This window comes from Cygnus atratus, chromosome 2, assembly GCF_013377495.2.
Source record: "Cygnus atratus isolate AKBS03 ecotype Queensland, Australia chromosome 2, CAtr_DNAZoo_HiC_assembly, whole genome shotgun sequence".
In the NCBI taxonomy this organism is placed as follows: domain Eukaryota; kingdom Metazoa; phylum Chordata; class Aves; order Anseriformes; family Anatidae; genus Cygnus; species Cygnus atratus.
The window spans coordinates 94,095,870-94,116,374 of NC_066363.1; positions in this window are offsets into that span (position 1 = coordinate 94,095,870).

Sequence of the window (20,505 nt, forward strand, 5' to 3'; positions counted from 1 at the left end):
GTAACTGCTAGTGGCTTCAAGTTGTTCCTTTCTTTTTGCAAAGTAAAGACAACTTTATCTGGTTGTCTACAGTGCGTTTTATATTTCAGCTTACATCAATGGGAGATGTAGGCCCCCCAGATTTTCTATTTCAGTTTGCACTGGATATTTTCAAATTTTAAAAATGTGACTATTTTTGAAAAGTTTTGTTTCCATTTCCAATCATAATATTGTGAAAATGAACTTAAAAGACATTATATAGTATGCTGAGGACTTTACAGCCAGCTAGGTGTACTAGGTCTTTAAGACATAACTTCCCTTAAAATCTCTGAGTCTAATTATGAATGCTTATAAAAAGCACTGTTAAAATAATCTGAAATCTAACAGCTAACAGGATCTTCTAGATCTTCTGGGCCACATAACCGAGGCTGGAAGCAAGCACGATATTTACAACATGAATCAGTGGGATGTTACATTACTTGGGTGGTTTTCAATGTTCTGTATCCACAATGAGTCAAGTTAGGGTTTAGAAACTTTGAGAGGAGACTCCAACTATCATCCAACTTTATGTAATACACAGTTTCTATCTAAGATTTAGTTTACACAGAATCACAGAATCGTCTAGGTTGGAAGAGACCTCCAAGATCACCCAGTCCAACCTCTGACCTAACACTAACAAGTCCTTCACTAAACCATATCACTAAGCTCAACATCTAAACGTCTTTTAAAGACCTCCAGGGATGGTGACTCAACCACTTCCCTGGACAGCCCATTCCAATGCCTAACAACCCTTTCGGTAAAGAAGTTCTTCCTAATATCCAACCTAAAACTCCCCTGGTGCAGCTTTAGCCCATTCCCCCTCGTCCTGTCACCAGGCACGTGGGAGAACAGACCAACCCCCACCTCGCTACAGCCTCCTTTAAGGTAACTGTAGAGAGCGATAAGGTCGCCCCTGAGCCTCCTCTTCTCCAGGCTGAACAAGCCCAGCTCCCTCAGTCGCTCCTCATAAGACTTGTTCTCCAGACCCCTCACCAGCTTCGCTGCCCTTCTTCGGACTCTCTTGAGCACCTCGATGTCCTTCTTGTAGTGAGGGGCCAAAAACTGAACACAGTACTCAAGGTGCGGCCTCACCAGAGCCGAGTACAGGGGCACAATCACTTCCCTAGACCTGCTGGCCACACTGCTTCTTATACAAGCCACGATGCTGTTGGCCTTCTTGGCCACCTGAGCACACTGCTGGCTCATATTCAGCTGACTATCAACCAGTACTCCCAGGTCCTTCTCGGCCAGGCAGCTTTCCAGCCACTCATCTCCCAGCCTGTAGCGCTGCTTGGGGTTGTTGTGCCCCAGGTGCAGGACCCGGCACTTGGCCTTGTTGAACTTCATACAGGTGGCCTCAGCCCATCGGTCCAGCCTATCCAGATCCTCCTGCAGAGCCTTCCTGCCCTCGAGCAGATTGACACACACACCTAACTTGTTGTCATCTGCAAGCTTACTGAGGTTGCACTCGATCCCCTCATCCAGATCATCGATAAATATTTAAAGAGAACTGGCCCCAGTACTGAGCCCTGGGGGACACCACTAGCGATCGGCCTCCAACTGGATTTGACTCCATTCAGCACAACTCTTTGTGCCCGGCTATCCAGCCAGTTTTTAACCCAGCGAAGCGTACGCCAGTCCAAGCCCCGAGCAGCCAGTTTCTTGAGGAGAATGTTGTGGGGAACGGTGTCAATAGCCTTACTGAAGTCAAGGTAGACCACATCCACAGCCTTTCCCTCATCCACTAAGCGTGTCACTCTCCCGTCAGCTGGGCTGCAATGGTCTCCACCAGGCACGGTGCTTTCTCTAGGAAGTCAGTACACACCCAGACCGACTGCCCGTCCAAACATGTGGCAGTTCAGGTCTCCGGATGCGGGGAGTGTCTGAGCCTCTTGCTGCCATCGGCGGGAGGCAGAGGAACTGCTTGCGTGAGGTGCGAGCAGGTGGACGACCTGGTCCGCATGGTGGCGGAACTCAAGGAGGAGGTGCAGAGGTTGAGGGATATCAGGGAGTGCGAGCGGGAGATAGACTGGTGGAGCAACTCCCTGCAGGACCGGAGGGAGAGGGACCGGGGTGAGACGCCCCAAAGGGGGGTGGACCCTCTGCCCTGTCGCCATCAGGCAGAGAGAGGGGACCTGCGAGTTGAGGAGGAAAGGAGACAGGTCCCTTCTCGACCTCGCAGGAGATGCCCTCCCCTTCCGGCGCCACCTTCTCAGGTGCCCTTGAACAATAGGTTTGAGGCCCTGGAGCTTGAGAGACCGGTGGGTGAGGACGAGGTAGGAAGCCTACCTAGGAGGATGCCTGAGGTGAGGAAGTTGACTCCACGCCTCAGGACTGCCTCCACCAAGAAAGAAAGAAGGGTGATTGTTGTGGGCGACTCCCTCCTCAGGGGAACGGAGGGCCCTATTTGTCGGCCTGACCCCACACATAGGGAAGTCTGCTGCCTCCCTGGGGCCAGGGTCAGAGACGTTACCAGGAAGCTTCCAAACCTGGTTCGCCCCTCTGACTATTACCTGCTTTTGATAGTCCAGGCTGGCAGTGATGATCTTGAAAAGAGAAGCCTGAAGGCTATCAAACAGGACTATAGGGGGCTGGGACGATTGGTGGAGGGAGCGGGAGTGCAGGTGGTGTTTTCGTCTATCCCTACGGGGGAAGGGAGAGGCACGGAGAGGACACGGAAAGCTCACGTGGTTAATAGGTGGCTCAGAGGCTGGTGCCAGCACAGAAATTTTGGGTTTTTTCACCATGGGGAGCTTTACTCGGCACCCGGCCTGATGGCCCCAGACGGGTCCCTATCTCCAAGGGGAAAACGGATCCTAGGCCAGGAGCTGGCAGGGCTCATTGAGAGCGCTTTAAACTAGGTAAGAAGGGGGACGGGGCTCAAACAAGGCTTGTTGGAGCTGTGCCGGGGGAAACAATGGCTAGGCTGGGGAAGAAGGCAATGGCCCAGCTGAAGTGCATCTACACTAATGCACGCAGCATGGGTAACAAACAGGAGGAGCTGGAAGCCATCATGCAGCAGGCAGGCTACGACTTGGTTGCCATCACAGAGACGTGGTGGGACCGCTCCCACAACTGGAGTGCTGCAATGCCTGGCTATCGGCTCTTCAGGAGGGACAGACAGCACAGAGGGGGTGGTGGCGTGGCTCTCTACATTAGAGAATCTTCTGATGTTGTAGAACTCCAGGCTGGGAATGATAAGGTTGAGTCCCTGTGGGTTAGGATCCGCGGGAAGGCCGGCAAGGCTAGCATCCTGGTCGGGGTCTGTTATAGACCGCCAAACCAGGATGAGGAGACAAATGAGGAGTTCTACAGGCACCTGGCAGAAGTTGTGAAATCGTCAGCGCTTGTTCTCGTGGGGGACTTCAACTTCCCAGACATATCCTGGAAACACAACACGGCACAGAGAAAGCAGTCTAGGAGGTTTCTGGAGAGTGTGGAAGATAGCTTCCTGACGCAGCTGGTTAGAGAGCCTACCAGGGGAGGTGCCCTGCTAGACCTTCTCTTCACAAACAGAGAAGGACTGGTGGGAGATGTGGTGGTCGGGAGCTGTCTTGGGCAGAGTGACCACAAAATGGTAGAGTTCTCTATTCTTGGCGAGGCCAGGAAGGGGACCAGTAAAACTGCTGTCTTGGACTTCCGGAGGGCTGACTTTGAGCTGCTCAGGACGCTGGTTGGCCGAGTCCCTTGGGAGGCGGTTCTGAAGGGCAGAGGAGTCCAGGAAGGCTGGGCGCTCCTCAAGAAGGAAATCTTAATGGCACAGGAGCGGTCCGTCCCCACGTGCCCAAAGACGAGCCAGCGTGGAAGAAGACCAGCCTGGCTCAACAGAGAGTTGCGGCTTGTGCTTAGCAGAAAAAAGAGGGTTTATAATCTTTGGAAAAAAGGGCGGGCCGCTGAGGAGGACTACAAGGATGTAGCAAGGCTGTGCAGGGAGAAAATTAGAAAGGCCAAAGCTCATCTGGAGCTCAACCTGGCTACTGCCATTAAAGACAACAAAAAATCCTTTTACAAATATATCAACGCGAAACGGAGGACTAAGGAGAATCTCCATCCTTTACTGGATGCGAGGGGAAACCTAGTTACTAAGGATGAGGAAAAGGCTGAGGTGCTTAATGCCGCTTTTGCCTCAGTCTTTAGCGGCAATACCGGTTGTTCTCTGGATACCCAGTGCCCTGAGCTGGTGGAAGGGGATGGGGAGCAGGATGTGGCCTTCGCTATTCATGAGGAAATGGTTGGCGGCCTGCTACGGAGCTTGGATGTGCGCAAGTCGATGGGGCCGGATGGGATCCACCCGAGGGTACTGAAAGAACTGGCAGAGGAGCTGGCCAAGCCGCTTTCCATCATTTATCGGCAGTCCTGGCTATCGGGGGAGGTCCCAGTTGACTGGCGGCTAGCCAATGTGACGCCCATCTATAAGAAGGGCTGGAGGGTAGACCCAGGGAACTATAGGCCTGTTAATTTGACCTCAGTGCCAGGGAAGCTCATGGAGCAGATTATCTTGAGTGTCATCACGCGGCACTTGCAGGGCAAGCAGGCGATCAGGCCCAGTCAGCATGGGTTTATGAAAGGCAGGTCCTGCTTGACAAACCTGATCTCCTTCTATGACCAAGTGACGCGCTTGGTGGATGAGGGAAAGGCTGTGGATGTGGTTTACCTTGACCTCAGTAAGGCTTTTGACACCGTTCCCCACAACATTCTCCTCAAGAAACTGGCTGCTCGGGGCTTGGACTGGCGTACGCTTCGCTGGGTTAGAAACTGGCTGGATAGCCGGGCCCAGAGAGTTGTGGTGAATGGAGTCAAATCTGGTTGGAGGCTGGTCACAAGTGGTGTCCCCCAGGGCTCGGTACTGGGGCCGGTCCTCTTTAATATCTTTATCGATGATCTGGATGAGGGCGTCCAGTGCACCCTCAGTAAGTTTGCAGATGACACCAAGATAAGTGCGTGTGTCGATCTGCTCGAGGGCAGGAAGGCTCTGCAGGAGGATCTGGATAGGCTGGACCGATGGGCTGAGGTCAACTGTATGAAGTTCAACAAGGCCAAGTGCCGGGTCCTGCACCTGGGGCACAACAACCCCAAGCAGCGCTACAGGCTGGGAGATGAGTGGCTGGAAAGCTGCCTGGCCGAGAAGGACCTGGGAGTATTGGTTGATAGTCGGCTGAATATGAGCCAGCAGTGTGCTCAGGTGGCCAAGAAGGCCAACAGCATCCTGGCCTGTATAAGAAGCAGTGTGGCCAGCAGGTCTAGGGAAGTGATTGTCCCGCTGTACTCGGCTCTGGTGAGGCCGCACCTTGAGTACTGTGTTCAGTTTTGGGCCCCTCGCTACAGGAAGGACATCGAGGTGCTCGAGCGAGTCCAGAGAAGGGCGACCAAGCTGGTGAGGGGTCTGGAGAACAAGTCTTATGAGGAGCGGCTGAGGGAGCTGGGCTTGTTCAGCCTGGAGAAGAGGAGGCTCAGGGGCGACCTTATCGCTCTCTACAGTTACCTTAAAGGAGGCTGTAGAGAGGTGGGGGTTGGTCTGTTCTCCCACGTGCCTGGTGACAGGACGAGGGGGAATGGGCTAAAGTTGCGACAGCGGAGTTTTAGGTTGGATGTTAGGAAGAACGTCTTTACCGAAAGGGTTATTAAGCATTGGAACGGGCTGCCCAGGGAGGTGGTGGAGTCACCATCCCTGGAGGTCTTTAAAAGACGTTTAGATGTAGAGCTTAGCGATATGGTTTAGTGGAGTACTTAGTGTTAGGTCAGAGGTTGGACTGGGTGATCTTGGAGGTCTCTTGCAACCTAGAAATCTGTGTCTGTGTCTGTGTCTGTCACTTTGTCATAGAAGGAGATCAGGTTCGTCAAGCAGGACCTGCCTTTCATAAACCCATGCTGACTGGGCTTGATCGCCTGCTTGCCCTGCAAGTGCCGCATGATGACAATCAAGATAATCTGCTCCATGAGCTTCCCTGGCACTGATGTCAAATTAACAGGCCTATAGTTCCCTGGGTCTACCCTCCAGCCCTTCTTATAGATGGGCATCACGTTTGCTAGCCGCCAGTCAACTGGGACCTCCCCTGATAGCCAGGACTGCCGATAAATGATGGAAAGCAGCTTGGCCAGCTCCTCTGCCAGTTCTTTCAGTACCCTCAGGTGGATCCCATCCGGCCCCATCGACTTGTGTACATCCAAGTGCTGTAGCAGGTCACCAACCATTTCCTCGTGGATAGTGAGGGCCACATCCTGCTCCCCATCCCCTTCCACCAGCTCAGGGTACCGGGTATCCAGAGAACAACTGGTCTTGCCGCTAAAGACTGAGGCAAAGGCGGCATTAAGCACCTCAGCCTTTTCCTCATCTCTTGTAACTAAGTTTCCCTCCGCATCCAGTAAAGGATGGAGATTCTCCTTAGTCCTCCTTTTTGTGTTGATGTATTTATAAAAACATTTTATGTTATCTTTAACAGCAGTAGCCAGATTTAGCTCCAGATGAGCTTTGGCCTTTCTAATTTTCTCCCTGCACAGCCTCGCAACAGCCTTATAGTCCTCGTGAGTGGCCCACCCTCTTTTCCGAAGATTATAAACCCTCTTTTTTCTGCTAAGCTTGAGCCACAACTCTCTGTTCAGCCAGGCCGGTCTTCTTCCGTGCTGACTTGTCTTTGGGCATGTGGGGACAGACCGCTCCTGAACCATTAAGATTTCCTTCTTGAAGAGTGTCCAGCCTTCCTGGACTCCTCTGCCCTTCAGAACCGCCTCCCAAGGGACTCTGCCAACCAGTGTCCTGAACAGCTCAAAGTCAGCCCTCCGGAACTCCAAGACAGTGGTTTTACTGGTCCCCTTCCTGGCTTCGCCAAGAATAGAGAACTCTACCATTTTGTGGTCACTCTGCCCAAGACAGCTCCCGACCACCACATCTCCCACCAGTCCTTCTCTGTTTGTGAAGAGAAGGTCTAGCAGGGCACCTCCCCTGGTAGGCTCACTAACCAGCTGTGTCAGGAAGCTATCTTCCACACTCTCCAGAAACCTCCTAGACTGCTTTCTCTGGGCTGTGTTGTACTTCCAGGATATGTCTGGGAAGTTGAAGTCCCCCACGAGAACAAGCGCTGACGATTTCACAACTTCTGCCAGGTGCCTGTAGAACTCCTCATTTGTCTCCTGATCCTGGTTTGGCGGTCTATAACAGACCCCGACCAGGATGCTTGCCTTGTTGGCCTTCCCGCTGATCCTAACCCATAGGGACTCAACCTTATCATTCCCAGCCTGAAGTTCCTCAACATCAAAACACTGTCTAATATAGAGAGCCACACCACCACCCCTTTTGTGCTGCCTGTCCCTTCTGAAGAGCCTATAGCCAGACATTGCCAGCACTCCAATCAGAGAGTGGTCCCACCATGTTTCCATGATGGCAACCAAGTCATAGCCTGCACAATGGCTTCCAGCTCCTCCTCTTTGTTACCCATGCTGCGCGCATTAGTGTAGATGCACTTCAGTAGGGCCATTGCCTTCTCCCCTGGCCTTGCCATTGTCCCCCCTAGCACACCTCTAACAAGCCTTATTTCAGCCCCGTCCCCCTTCTTTCCTAGTTTAAAGCCCTCTCAATGAGCCCTGCCAGCTCCTGGGCTAGGATCCGCTTTCCCCTTAGAGACAGGTGGGACCCATCTGCGGCCATCGGGCCGGGTGCCGAGTAAAGCACCCCATGGTCAAAAAAAAACAAAATTTCTGTGTTGGCACCAGCCTCTGAGCCACGTGTTAATCAGGTGGGCTTGCCATGTCCTCTCTGTACCCCTCTCTGCCACTGTAGGGATGGAGGAAAGGATGACCTGTACTCCCGCTCTGTCCACTAACCGTCCCAGTCCCCTAAAGTCCCATTTGATAGCCTTCAGGCTTCTCTCTTCAGTATTATCACTGCCAGCCTGGACTATCAAAAGAGGATAGTAATCAGAGGGGTGAACCAGGCTGGGAAGCTTTCTGGCAACATCCCTGACCCTGGCGCCAGGGAGGCAGCAGACTTCCCTACGGGTAGGGTCAGGTCGTTTAGTTTCTAGATATAGTCAAACTAGAAAAAAAATAATCTGTACCATAACATCATCTTTTCCCAGTAACATTAACTTCTCACTGATTTACTTGTATCTTAGAACTATAGCAGCTATCTTCTGAAATCACCTCTTTTTCCCAACCTTCAAAATACATTAGAAAATTTACTGATCCAGAAGATATTTTACATATTCTAATTTAATGCTTCCCAAAGAGTAGAGGTATAGAACTGTGCTCTGGTATTATCTACAAAGAACTGTACCGGACACATTTCAACTGAGCAAAGCAAGTTTCCATCAGCTGAATATCTGCTTTGAGATATCATGTTTCCAAGGACATCTATCCTTGACAGTATGCCATAAACAAACCATTTCCATGAATGTTTGTCACCATTCATATCCTCCTCCAACTGCTGCTAGTCCACAAGATATTTGCTAACAGTTAGAGGGAGAAGTCTGGATGTAAGATCTGGCTACAACAACATTTCCATTACTGTTTTGTAGTTGCAGTAGGGAAGAGGCTTTGCATGGAAAATAAACTTTAAATTACAATGTGCTTCAAGCTGTAAAAAGTATTTGAGAGTTATTCTGGCACACTGACAGAAACTCAGGCTTTCAAAACAAGATATAGAAGCAAACAAGCCACCTAAAAATATAGCTTAAATATCATACACATATTTACATAGTCAATGAACCTTTTTTGCTACCATAAGGATATAACTGTGAAATTACCCTTAATGCTGATTTGAGAGTATTGAGAGTCTTGCTGTATAGTTCTGAAGTTAAATCTCCAAGTACTGTGCTAATAATACACCTCAAGATCCATATCTTCCGATTGTATTGAACAGTTCTCTGCGATTAAATGATTTCCCTTAAGAAAGCCTAAAACTTCTAAGGTAACATATTCTTTAATAGGATGCATATAGGATGAGGGAATCTCAGATATTTAATGTCCAAAAACAGGACCTCATTATAGCCAGAGCCTGAGCCAAGTGTCTCAGTGCATTATTAAAAGAGATTCTGAATTTTCTCGTGTTTTCAACAATGACACTCAAACATGAAAGAGAAGGTTAAAAAATCTAAACACCTTAATCATGAAATGTTATAGCTATCTGTAGAAGATGAGCCTGAAGTAATAAGAGCACTTACCTTAGAAAATGTTTCATTCTCTGAAATCTCCTGATGTCCAGTTGATAGGGGTGGAGAGGATAGCCAGTATGTCAACAGTACACAGGGAAAGTGATGTGTTTGCTAAGATGATCAATAGCATGATTAACTTGACCAAGAAAAAGACTGATCAATCTTATTATTGATCAGCTTAGCAAACATATTAGTGTGCCTGTGTAGTATGACTACACTGTGTCTATTAGCGTTTCATCAGGATATACATGCATCAAATTATTCAAATGAACTAGCAGCAGATGCTAACTGTTTGTCCAGAATGAAGCAGAGATAAATTGATCACAGCCTCTTGCACAGAAGGCAGAAAGCTGACATTAGATTTATACTTTCAAAAAAGTAGATGATTTAAATATAGAATGAAAAATAAATCTTCCCTTATCATGAATTTCTATACTGAGCCTCTGTGACAGCTGTATTTCCCAATGCAATTCAGGTCTTATTTTGACTCTTTTGAAAAAAAATAATGTCTTAGTTCAACGAAGACATATAAAATAGTTCTTAAATGCCCTCTGAACTTTGAAACATGCCAGATTTTTATTTTTTTCTTCAATGGCAATGTGGTCTTTAAAGCCATACTTTAAACCATACTTTAAAAACTGATGCATGTTATGGATTAAAAAAAAAATTATAAAAAAAAAATGATTGTGCAAGTGAGTTGGTGTTATCCAGCTGGTTTCAGATCTAACCAATCAGCTCTTGTTCAAGGTCAGATGTCTATGAAGATTCTTTTAGACTCTTTTTTTTTTTTTTAAGCCTCTTGAGCATTTGTTTCCTGCTTTAAAAAAAAAAAAAAAAAGTATTCCAAATGGCATGTGTTTCAGAGCTAAATTTTAAATACATTTAAGAACTGTTTATATATATTTCAATAATATTGAAACTGAAATGTTTCAATAGTATTGAAACTGAAAGGTTTTAGACATTCTATCCACTCTGCTGAATATCAACCTTTTTCTCTTATCTCTCTCTGTGTTTTGTTTTCTTCTTTTGTTTTGTTTTGTTTTGTTTCAGTTTGCCTGTTTCTGCATAAATTCAGTCTTCATGGAACACCTCTGGTTTCAGTGAAATTGAACAGTGATTTTTTCATTTCATTGTTTTATTCACAGAGAACTTGAAGTAACTCAGAAAGATGTCACATTTTCATAATTCTGAGTTCCTTGTTTCTTTCCAACAGTTACCACATATTATGTCCAGCACTATTTTCAGAAAGATATATAGATAACTGCAGAGAAATTCATGTAATTAAGAGCTTGGTTATGCCATTAGAAGTCATACTACTTCTCTGAATACCTGAGGGCAGGTAGGATCCCTGGTTCTACAACCATATTAAAATTATTGCAATTAGTAACAACACTTAGATCCCAGTCATGTGGTGTCAGAAAATCTGAAAGTAATTTGACTGATATTAATCCAGAATAAAGATTTATTTCTTTATTCAAATTCAGAGCAAAGGTTCCTAGCAACAGGTAGACCATGAAGTAAAAGTGCAGTACCCACTTTTAATTAAAGTGCAGCTGAAAATGAAGGATGATGGTGACAAAAAGATATATTCAGGCTAAGTAGCAGACACAGCAGTCCAGCATATCATCTGCCAGTCAGTCTCTCTGGAAAAATGTATATTAATTCTATGTTAAACTGTAACATGGTTCTTTCCTTAGGTTTCTTCTGTAGATTAGTGGTATGATCACAATCACCATCACAGAGAGGGTGATCCTCAAAAGAGGGAAAAGGCACAAATGCCTTCTGAAGTATGCCTTTTCTTGCTCCTACAAGGTTGCACTGTCATGCATGAAAAATAATGTTATTGTCTTCAAAGGAAATGCTTTCCTTTTTTTTTTTGCCATCAGAGTCTTGCCTTTAAACTTCCACACTGAAGAATCACAGAATCATAGCATGGCTGAAGCTGGGATATACTTCTAGAAGTCATGTGGTCCAACTCCCCTGCTCAAGCAGGACACCCAGCAAACCCATCATATCTCTTTAGGTTTCTATTATGTATTTATGCTAACTCCCTTTGCACACTTGAAATACTTTTTTTTCTGATAAAGATACGTATTGGTCTATAGCCTAGGACTTCAATATTTTACACAGGCTATGTGGAAGCTGATATTTTGAAGCTTTTTTTTTTTTTTAGTTACACTGTCACTCATATGTGTTATTTACATGTGTCATGAACAGCCCATCCACATTTCCATTATTTCTTTCCAGCTGGTACTTTATTTCAACTTCTTTAAAGTCAGAGTGTGGCAGACTTGCCATCCATCATTGTCTTAGACCTCTTAACTTGGCTAAGGAGAGTGTGAAAGTTGGTTAGAATGCTGCACTAAGTCACAAATATAGGATCAGACAAGCCTTTGGTATGTTTCTCAGTAATTACTAGACCTCTCTGAAACCTACTAGTTTCAGTCTGAATGAGTTCGGGTGAAAATTTGAGATGCTCAGTAGTACATTTTCAAGACCTCTAGATTTCACATCATAGTCTGAATTAAACAAAAAAACATGAAACCAAAAATTCAGGTGAAATGCTTTGAGTACTTGAAGAAGTTTCTATGTTGTCACACAACACTCTCTTGCATCTCTCAACCTCAGAATAGGTAAAAACCATTGACAGAAGCAGCAGCATAAGAAAAGTCTATGATTGTTCAGACCTGAAAAGGCAGAAACAGTGAAACAACCTGGACATGAAGATCTACCTTACTTAAAGAGGACCACAGGAAGGATCTTACCCATCCTGTATCCAAGGGGTACTGGAGGTTCAGCCATACTGCAACTGTGTCCTGAAGACTTTAGCAAAGAATACTATAAAAGACTATGTGCTCCTCCTGAGTTTTACTCATGTAAAATTGCAAGGATCTACTGAGAGTCTTACTGTGACCCTTTCTGTCAGGAAGTGAGTGATAAGGGGGTTTTGACCATGAAGACAGGTTAAAGAAATCAAACTCCGATTTGAATTCTTGAATTCTGCTGTAATTGAAACCTATCCCTTCCCCAGATGTTTACCCTTTGCTTGTCCTGCTTCCTGTAAATGCACATAGTGCTGCAAAGACACATACCGTTTCTCAAACTGGATGAAAGGTTAATATTAATTTAGGAAACATTTATCTCTTTCTTTCTCTCTTTCTCTCTCTCTCTCTCTTTTTTTTTTTTTTTTTTGGGGGGGGGGGCGTGGGGTTGTTTTGGTTTTGGTTTTGGTTTTGGTTTTGGTTTGGTTTGGTTTGGTTTGCTTTGTTTTCCCATTTCTTTCCTTCTTTCCTTTGCCTTTACCTAGCTGGCTTTTTTTTTTTTCTTCCTTGAATAATATTGTCATTCTTGTCATCTTCATGGACTATTTAAAATATGATGGTGCTATGTCAACTACACTGCCAGATAAATATTGACTTCTAATTTGGAGCACTCTAACAGTGACACTTTTTCTCATGATGTGACAGACATGAGGTACTGTTCTGCAAAGTTTTCAGCAGGGATGAATGAAAACAGCGCCAGCCTCACTCTACCCATTCTCAACCTGCCCCAAAAATACTCAGCTCTGGTCCAGAACAGAGGCACAAGGTAGTCTAAACAACTTTCAGTATTGTCTCAGACCCAGTGACACATGAAAACACCTGTAAGTCATGCTAAATTCAGTGGATAGATTTAGGTATTCAGGTGGCTAATTTGGCCCAGATTTAACGGTATAGTTCTCTGAAATTTATAGGTTCTTTCCTTTCTTCAAGGCTTTTTTTTTTTTTTTTTCTTGTGCCTTATGGAGGTCAATTTTGTCGTTGATATGAACTGGCAAAATACAACAGAATAGCAAGAACTGGCACTGAATTACATATTACATTACTAAGCACTTCACTGCATGAGTCAAAAATAATTATAAAATATGCACAACACAAACAGCCATTGAGATCAATACTAAATTTCAGACTAATTAGGCCTTATTTGTGCTAATCTTTTTTTTTTCCTTTTTTTTTCCTTTTTTTTTTTTTTAATTTTTCAAGTACTAAGGACAATGTTGAAGAAGTCTGTTATTATGGCAACACCATAAGATGAGTCAAGCATCAGCAACAGCATTTAATAATTCTGATCTCTTTCTGATGGCTTGTGAAAGTTTTTCCAGATAACTACAAATGGTACATGGCTGAATTAAAAATTAAAACAAACAAACAAACAGCAAAAACAGCAACAAAATCTCTAGGGACATTACAATTCTCTTTCTCAGCTTTTTCAGTCTTCGTCAGCTTACTCTACACTACATGTTTAAAGCCATGTAGTGAATTTAATGAGATACAAAGAAAGTGAATTTAATATAATAAAATAATTAAAAAATATAAAATTAAATTATTATTAAATAATAATTATTAAATAATAATAATTAAATTATAAATTAATTAAATTTAATATAATTTAAATTATATATAATTTTATATATTATAATTAATTTAATATAAATTAAATAATTAAATTAAATAATAATAATTATTATTAAATTATTAAATTTATTATTATAAATTTAATAAAAAAGTGAATTTAATGAGATACAAAGAAATTCTAGCCTTACTACTTGGTATCACTGAAATTCCAATAGGCTTTTGCTTCTACTTTTTCCCAAAATGTTTATACAATATCCTCTTCACTTTCTATCAAAACATATTGGTATCCATGAGCTAGAACTCAAAAGAAAGACTGCTCTATCTGATATTGAAGCTTGTAGTACTTTAATTTCCTAAAACAGTAACAGCCTTATCACTCTCTCTCTTAAAAAACAGAGTGTAATAAACTAAAACTCTAGTCATCCTAATAATAGTGATAAAACCCTATATAAGCATGAAAAAAAACAACTATTCTTAATCATATTAATAGTTGTTTCTCACAGTTTCTCATAGTTGTTAACTGAATCTCCTGCCATTTCTATTTTTATATTCTACACATACCTTTCTCTTTCTTTTAACAGAGCACTGGGCTATTTGATGGCCTCTCATTCATCAGCTTCACACACACAATTCTACATCATATACTTGATTCAGACTCAAGTGACTATCACTTCACCCCATCTGAAGTGGTCCTAACGCTGTTTATACTTTTCCTTCAGTATCATTCCTATTATGGTCTGGACGACCACTTTGGCTCAAGTAAAGATATGACATACCAGCATAAAGAATTCTTATTAGGAATAGATAAACTGTGGCATATTCAGAACCAATCAAATACAACAAACCCAGGAAATCACAAGTGGATTTTCCCCTTCTGTTGTGCAGCATTTTTAACTTGTTTATTTAACTTTTGGTAACGTAATTTCTTGTTACAAGTTAATATATGAGTATATTTGATAGCTGGGAACAACTTTCTGAGATTAATCCATGACAGGACAAGGATTTAACTCATACACAAATGTGAATACAAATCACATTACACTGGTTAACTGCTACATTTGCTTAAGAAATCCCAATATACAGAGGATCAAGAAGGCTGGCACAATATTTACAAGAATTTACAGCAAGCTTGTCTTTGGTATGGTATACCTCAGTATGTACAAGCCAAAGCAAACTGTTAGTATGTTATACTATCCTGATATTCATTACCCATAATAAGACAAATTCTTACCCATCCTATCATTATTCCAGTCAAAAATTAGAACATAGAAAGTATGTATGATCTCATGTCTTGTCTCTAAAGATTATTTCTCAGTCTTTTTTGATCATTCATTGTATATATAATAGTTTTTATGTATAATTCTTTATATATGTGTGTGTAAACAATTACTTTTTGCATTTTCTGATATTCTGCTTTATTTGGTTTCAATTGCATTGTGTTTTTCTTTAAATAATCACTTCCATTATACTGTATTGAAGCATATGCCTTCTGAGTACACACCCATTCAAACCATTCCACGTTCCCTTGGTCATTTTTTGCTTCTATACTAAGTACCAAAAGAAAGTAAAATTAGAAAGACACAAGCAAGATTCATTTTAATAGCCTTATACCCTTCTCCCTCCTTTTACCACTTTAAAAAGTTGCCAGGTATTGTTCATTCACACAGTAAACAACAGTCCCCAACAGTCCCTTGTAAACTTGTACAGTCTAAGGAAATGGAGAAACAGATAAAATGTCTCCATTTTCCTCCTGGAAAAGACACAGATACTAAATCACATCACCAAGATTCTTCAGAATGTCACTGGCAATGCCAAGAATAGAACCCCAGTTTCTAAATGCGTTTTTAAATTACATAGAAAATAATAAAAACAACAACAACAACAACAATAATAATAATAATAAACATCAATGTCTATTTTCATATAAATATTGCTATAATTGCCTAGTATATGTTCTGGTAAACCTACCTCTGACAGGCAAAATAACTTTTTTGGTATACCTTTGTTTTAATGTGATTTTCTGAGTCAAAAAAAAATCTGATTGATATATTTGTATGGATAAATCCTCCTGAGGAAACCCATGGAACTTGAACATCTGATATGATCATTCAAGAACATGAGCTGGCAGTGTGCTGAAGTGGCCAGGAAGGCCAATGGCATCCTGGCTTGTATCAGGAATAGTGTAGGCAGCAGGACCAGGGAGGTGATCGTTCCCCTGTACTCTGCTCTGGTGAGGCCACACCTAGAGTACTGTGTGCAGGTTTGGGCCCCCACTACAAGAAAGACATCAAGGCCCTGGAACATGTCCAGAGAAGGGTGACGAAGCTGTTGAAAGGCCTGGAACACAAGTCCTATGAGGAACAGCTGAGGGAACTGGAGCTGTTTAGTCTGGAGAAGAGGAGGCTCAGGGAAGACCTTATTGCTCTCTACAACCACCTGAAAGGAAGGTGTCAGGAGCTGGGTGTTGGCCTCTTTTCACAGGTAACTAGTGATAGAACTAGAGGGAATGGCCTCAAGTTGCACCAGGGGAGGTTTAGGTCGGAAATTAGGAGATATTTCTTCTCAGAAAGAGTAGTCAGGCATTGGAATGGTTTGCCCAGGGAGGTGGTGGTGTCACCGTCCCTGGGGGTGCTTAAGGAAAGGTTGGATGTGATACTAAGGGACATGGTTTAGTGGGTGACATTGGTAGGTTGTGATGGGTTGGTTGATAGTAGGATTGATAGTAGGGTGATGATTGGACCAGGTGATATTGAAGGTCTTTTCCAACCTTTATGATTCTATGATTCTATGATAACTTTTTTACTCTACAATTTGAGATCAGGAGGTCATTGCACTAGAACAGAGTTGATAAGAAACCACAGAACAAAGATAAATAAAATGGGTTATGGTAGAGAACAATGGTGGATGCTGTAGCGGGAAAAATATCAAGTATCAGCCACCAAGTCTAATGTGGTCAGGCAGAGCATGGTACAATGTGTGGTCCATATGTTCGGCTGTGCTTAGCATAGCATAGCATAGCATAGCATAGCATAGCGTAGCACAGCACAGAATAGAATAGAATAGAATAGAATAGAATAGAATAGAATAGAATAGAATAGAATAGGATAGGATAGAATAGAATATTTAAGTTGGAAGGGACCTACAAAGATCTAGTCCAACTGCCTGGCCCCTTCAGAGCTAACCGGAAGTTAAAGCTTGCCACTAAAAGTATTATCTAAATGTCCCTTGAACACAGACAGGCTTGGGGCATCAACCACCTCTCTGGAAAGCCTGTTCCATTGTTTGGCCACCCTCATACTTTTCCTGATTTCCAGTTTGAACCTTCCCTGCCACTTCTTTGTGCCATTCCCATATATCTTGTCATTGATTACCAGGGAGAATAGACTAGAACCTCCTTCTTCGCTTACCTCTTCAGAAAGTTGTAGAGAGCAATGAGGTCACCTCTGAGCATCCTTTTCCCCAAACTAGACAGCCCACGTGCCCTCAGCCTCCCCTCATAGGACATTCCTTCTAGCCTATTTTACCATCTCTTTAACCTTCCTCTGGACATTTTCAAGTATCGTAATAGACTTTTTAAATTGTGGCACCTAGAACTGCACACAACGCTCAAGCTAAAGATGCATCAGTGCTAAATATAGTGGGAGAATCACCTCTTTTGACATGCTGACTGTGCTGTGTTTAACGCATCCCAAAATGCAGTTTGCCTGCTTGTCTGCCAGGGCACACTGCTAGCTCATGTTGAGCCTGCTGTCGACCAAAACCAACAGATCACTTTCTGCTGAGCTGCTCTTCAGCCACTCATCTCCCAGTCTGTGCCTGCATCTAGCATTACTCCATTGAAGGTACAGAACCTGGCATTTTTCTTTGTTGGACTTCATGCCATTAACAATTACCCCATGTTTCAATATATAGAGATCCATCTGACTGGGTCCTGTCCTCCCAGAGAATCATCAGCACCTCTCAGTTTAGTATCATAAGCAAACTTGCTGAGGATACATTCAAATCCTGCATCCAGTTCATTTATAAAAATACTGCAGAACCAGCTCTAGGATTGAGTCCAAGGCAATACCACCAGTGACTAGTTTCATCACACAACATAGCATGAACTTGTTCATCTCATAGCTGGATAATTTATCCAAAAGTTGTTGTGAGAGATGATATCAAAGGCCCTGCAAAAATTATGTCCACTGCTTTCCTTTCATCCACCAGTCAGGTGACAGTGTCATAGGAGATCAAATTACTAAGACAGGAACTTACATTACTGTCCTGGTTTCAGGTAGGACAGAGTTAATTTTCCTCCTAGTAGCTGGCAGGGTGCTATGTTTTGGATTAGAATGAGAAGAGCGCTGATAACATGCTGATGTTTTAATTGTTGCAGAGCAGTGCTTACACCAAGCCAAGGACTTTTCAGCTTCTCGCTCTGTCCTGCTAGCGAGCAGGCTAGGGATGCAGCAGGAGCTGGGAGGGGACAGACCCAGGACAGCTGACCCAAACTGGCCAAAGGGATATTCCAGACCATGTGACGTCATGCTGAACAATATATAGGGGTGGCTAGCCGGGGTGGGGGGGGCCGGCTGCTCGGGGATAGGCTGGGCATCGGTCAACGGATGGTGAGCAATTGCATTGCGCATCACTTATTTCGTACACATTATTATTATTAATACTATTATTATTATTATTATTATTATTATTATTATTATTATTATTATTATTTTCCTGTCTTAATAAACTGTCTTTATCTCAACTCACAGGCTTCACTTTCCTGTTTCTCTCCCCCATCCCAGAGAGGGAGGGGGGAGGGTGAGCGAACGGCTGTGTGGTGTTTGGCTGCCAGCCGGGCTAAACCACAACAATTACTTACTCTGATTTGGATGCAAAAACCTATGAAGAGCAATCTGACAACTAATTGTATGGTAGTGTCATACTCACAGAAGTATGGCCATTTCTACCAGCTGTGGTACCAAGTTCTGCAGTAGGATGAGAGAATTGTGGTAGTAAGATTCTGGAGAGACTCATAGGTAATAGGTAAGCATGGCACTTAATAGCTTTTCTTAGTCACTTCCAAAGAGGTTTCGATCATGCAATAGTAAAGAAACATTTTGTGTGAATCTTCGAAATAATTCATAAGCTTTTTTTTTTTTTTTTTGTCAACATGAATACAGCTACATTGCCGATAGTTAATATAAATACAGGGTTTTTCCAACACAAATACACACATTTACATGAAACTGAATTCTGAAGTAACACATGTACTATTACAGATGACATGACCATCAGAATGTGTTAAAATACAGTTTAAGTTATATGATTCAAAGTTCTATTTTTTCACTGTTACTTTCTTTTTACTTTCCTCGGTTAATGGAACTTTTTGACTGCCTTAATTCAGCTACTTTAGTTGAAAATGCATTGCTTTGAATCCTAAGACTTTCTGTTCTCACAGAAAAGCTATTACCACTGATACCAAAACTCATAGCAAGTGACTATTACCTCTTCTCTGACTGGCCAGCATACTGGGAACATAGGCAGAACCAAGCCTGCAAATTTTCTCAACTTTGATTTGCTCTTTCATCGTGTATGTATCTGGGCAAGTAGTACGCTTCCCTGTGTCTATAGGCAGTCATCTCAGAATAATGCAATCTTGCCTTGACCGTCTTCATGAAAAAAAAAAGAAAAAAAGGTTCCAACTAACCATTTAAACTGACTCTGTTACATTCACTATCTCCATATGGTAGTATTATAGCTCTATTTATCTGAGCATATAGCGGTTAGCTCTTAGATACATACTTTCCAGATGCGGCTTACTTTAAACATAGCATGCATAAGCAGCAGCTAGTATCCTAAGTTTCTCTCTCGCTATTCTTCTCCTCTCTCTCCACCACTGAATATCTGTGTTGCTAATAAGTTATTGACATCAACAACTAAATGGTTTTAAAATCCTACCAATCGCAGACATATTAAGCCGTATGTTAATAGTGTAAAAGTAGTAAAACTAGCATATAATTTGACAGATACCTTTATATTTACATATATGTGTATGTGTTTATGACTGTTTATCTACATATATAAGCATTCACAGAAATAACTGCATGTGTAATGTCTAGATGCACAAACACAACCATACTCAAACACCAGTTAATAGAAATGACAAGTTCGGAATGCATAATCTTAACTCAAAGTTACTGCTTTCTCTGCTGTAAAACAAACAAATGTTTACATTGACCACAAAGGGCCATGGCCTAAGTCATCATCTGGCTTTCAATAACAGCAAATGTTGTACCAAGCTTGACAGGGTAGCTAAACACAGTAGTGCAGGTCTATGTTCAGAGTCATGCACATGCTAGCTTCAGGACCACCAGTCAGCTGAGAATTATTAATCACAATAAGGAGAACTAATGGGTAGGTGGAGAGAGACTGCTTGTGTATCAGTGAATGGAATGATGTGCAGAGTTGTTTCAGGCTGATAGTTCATACCACTGCATTAAACTGTTCATGAAAGTCACTGCACATAACAGAGAAAGAAGTGCTAAGCAATGGCATCAGAAGCTTCAGGGATTTGCTTAAAATTCAGTGTGCATAATTCTAACAATCCAGTACATGTCTTTAAAATTTCAGTGCACATCCGTGGGTGAATGCATGTTTTTTAAGGCTCTGCTTCACATTGTCCTAAGGTTCTGCACAAATGGTGTTAATGTTAATGAGATCTCTATAGTCCTACAAAAGAGGTCATCAAGCATTGCGCTTCATGCAGCCATATCATTGGGTTTCAGGTTGTGCAGTGGTAAGCCTTAAGAGATTGATGTTGTAGAAAGAGAATTGATTGAAACACAGAAGATCTGGAATTTGGTTGAAATCAAATTTCAAACAGTTCAAATGATTATTCAACACTTTTGCAAGTTAATTTTCTGGGATAATTTTTTTATCCTTTCACCCTTTGATACAATTCAGTT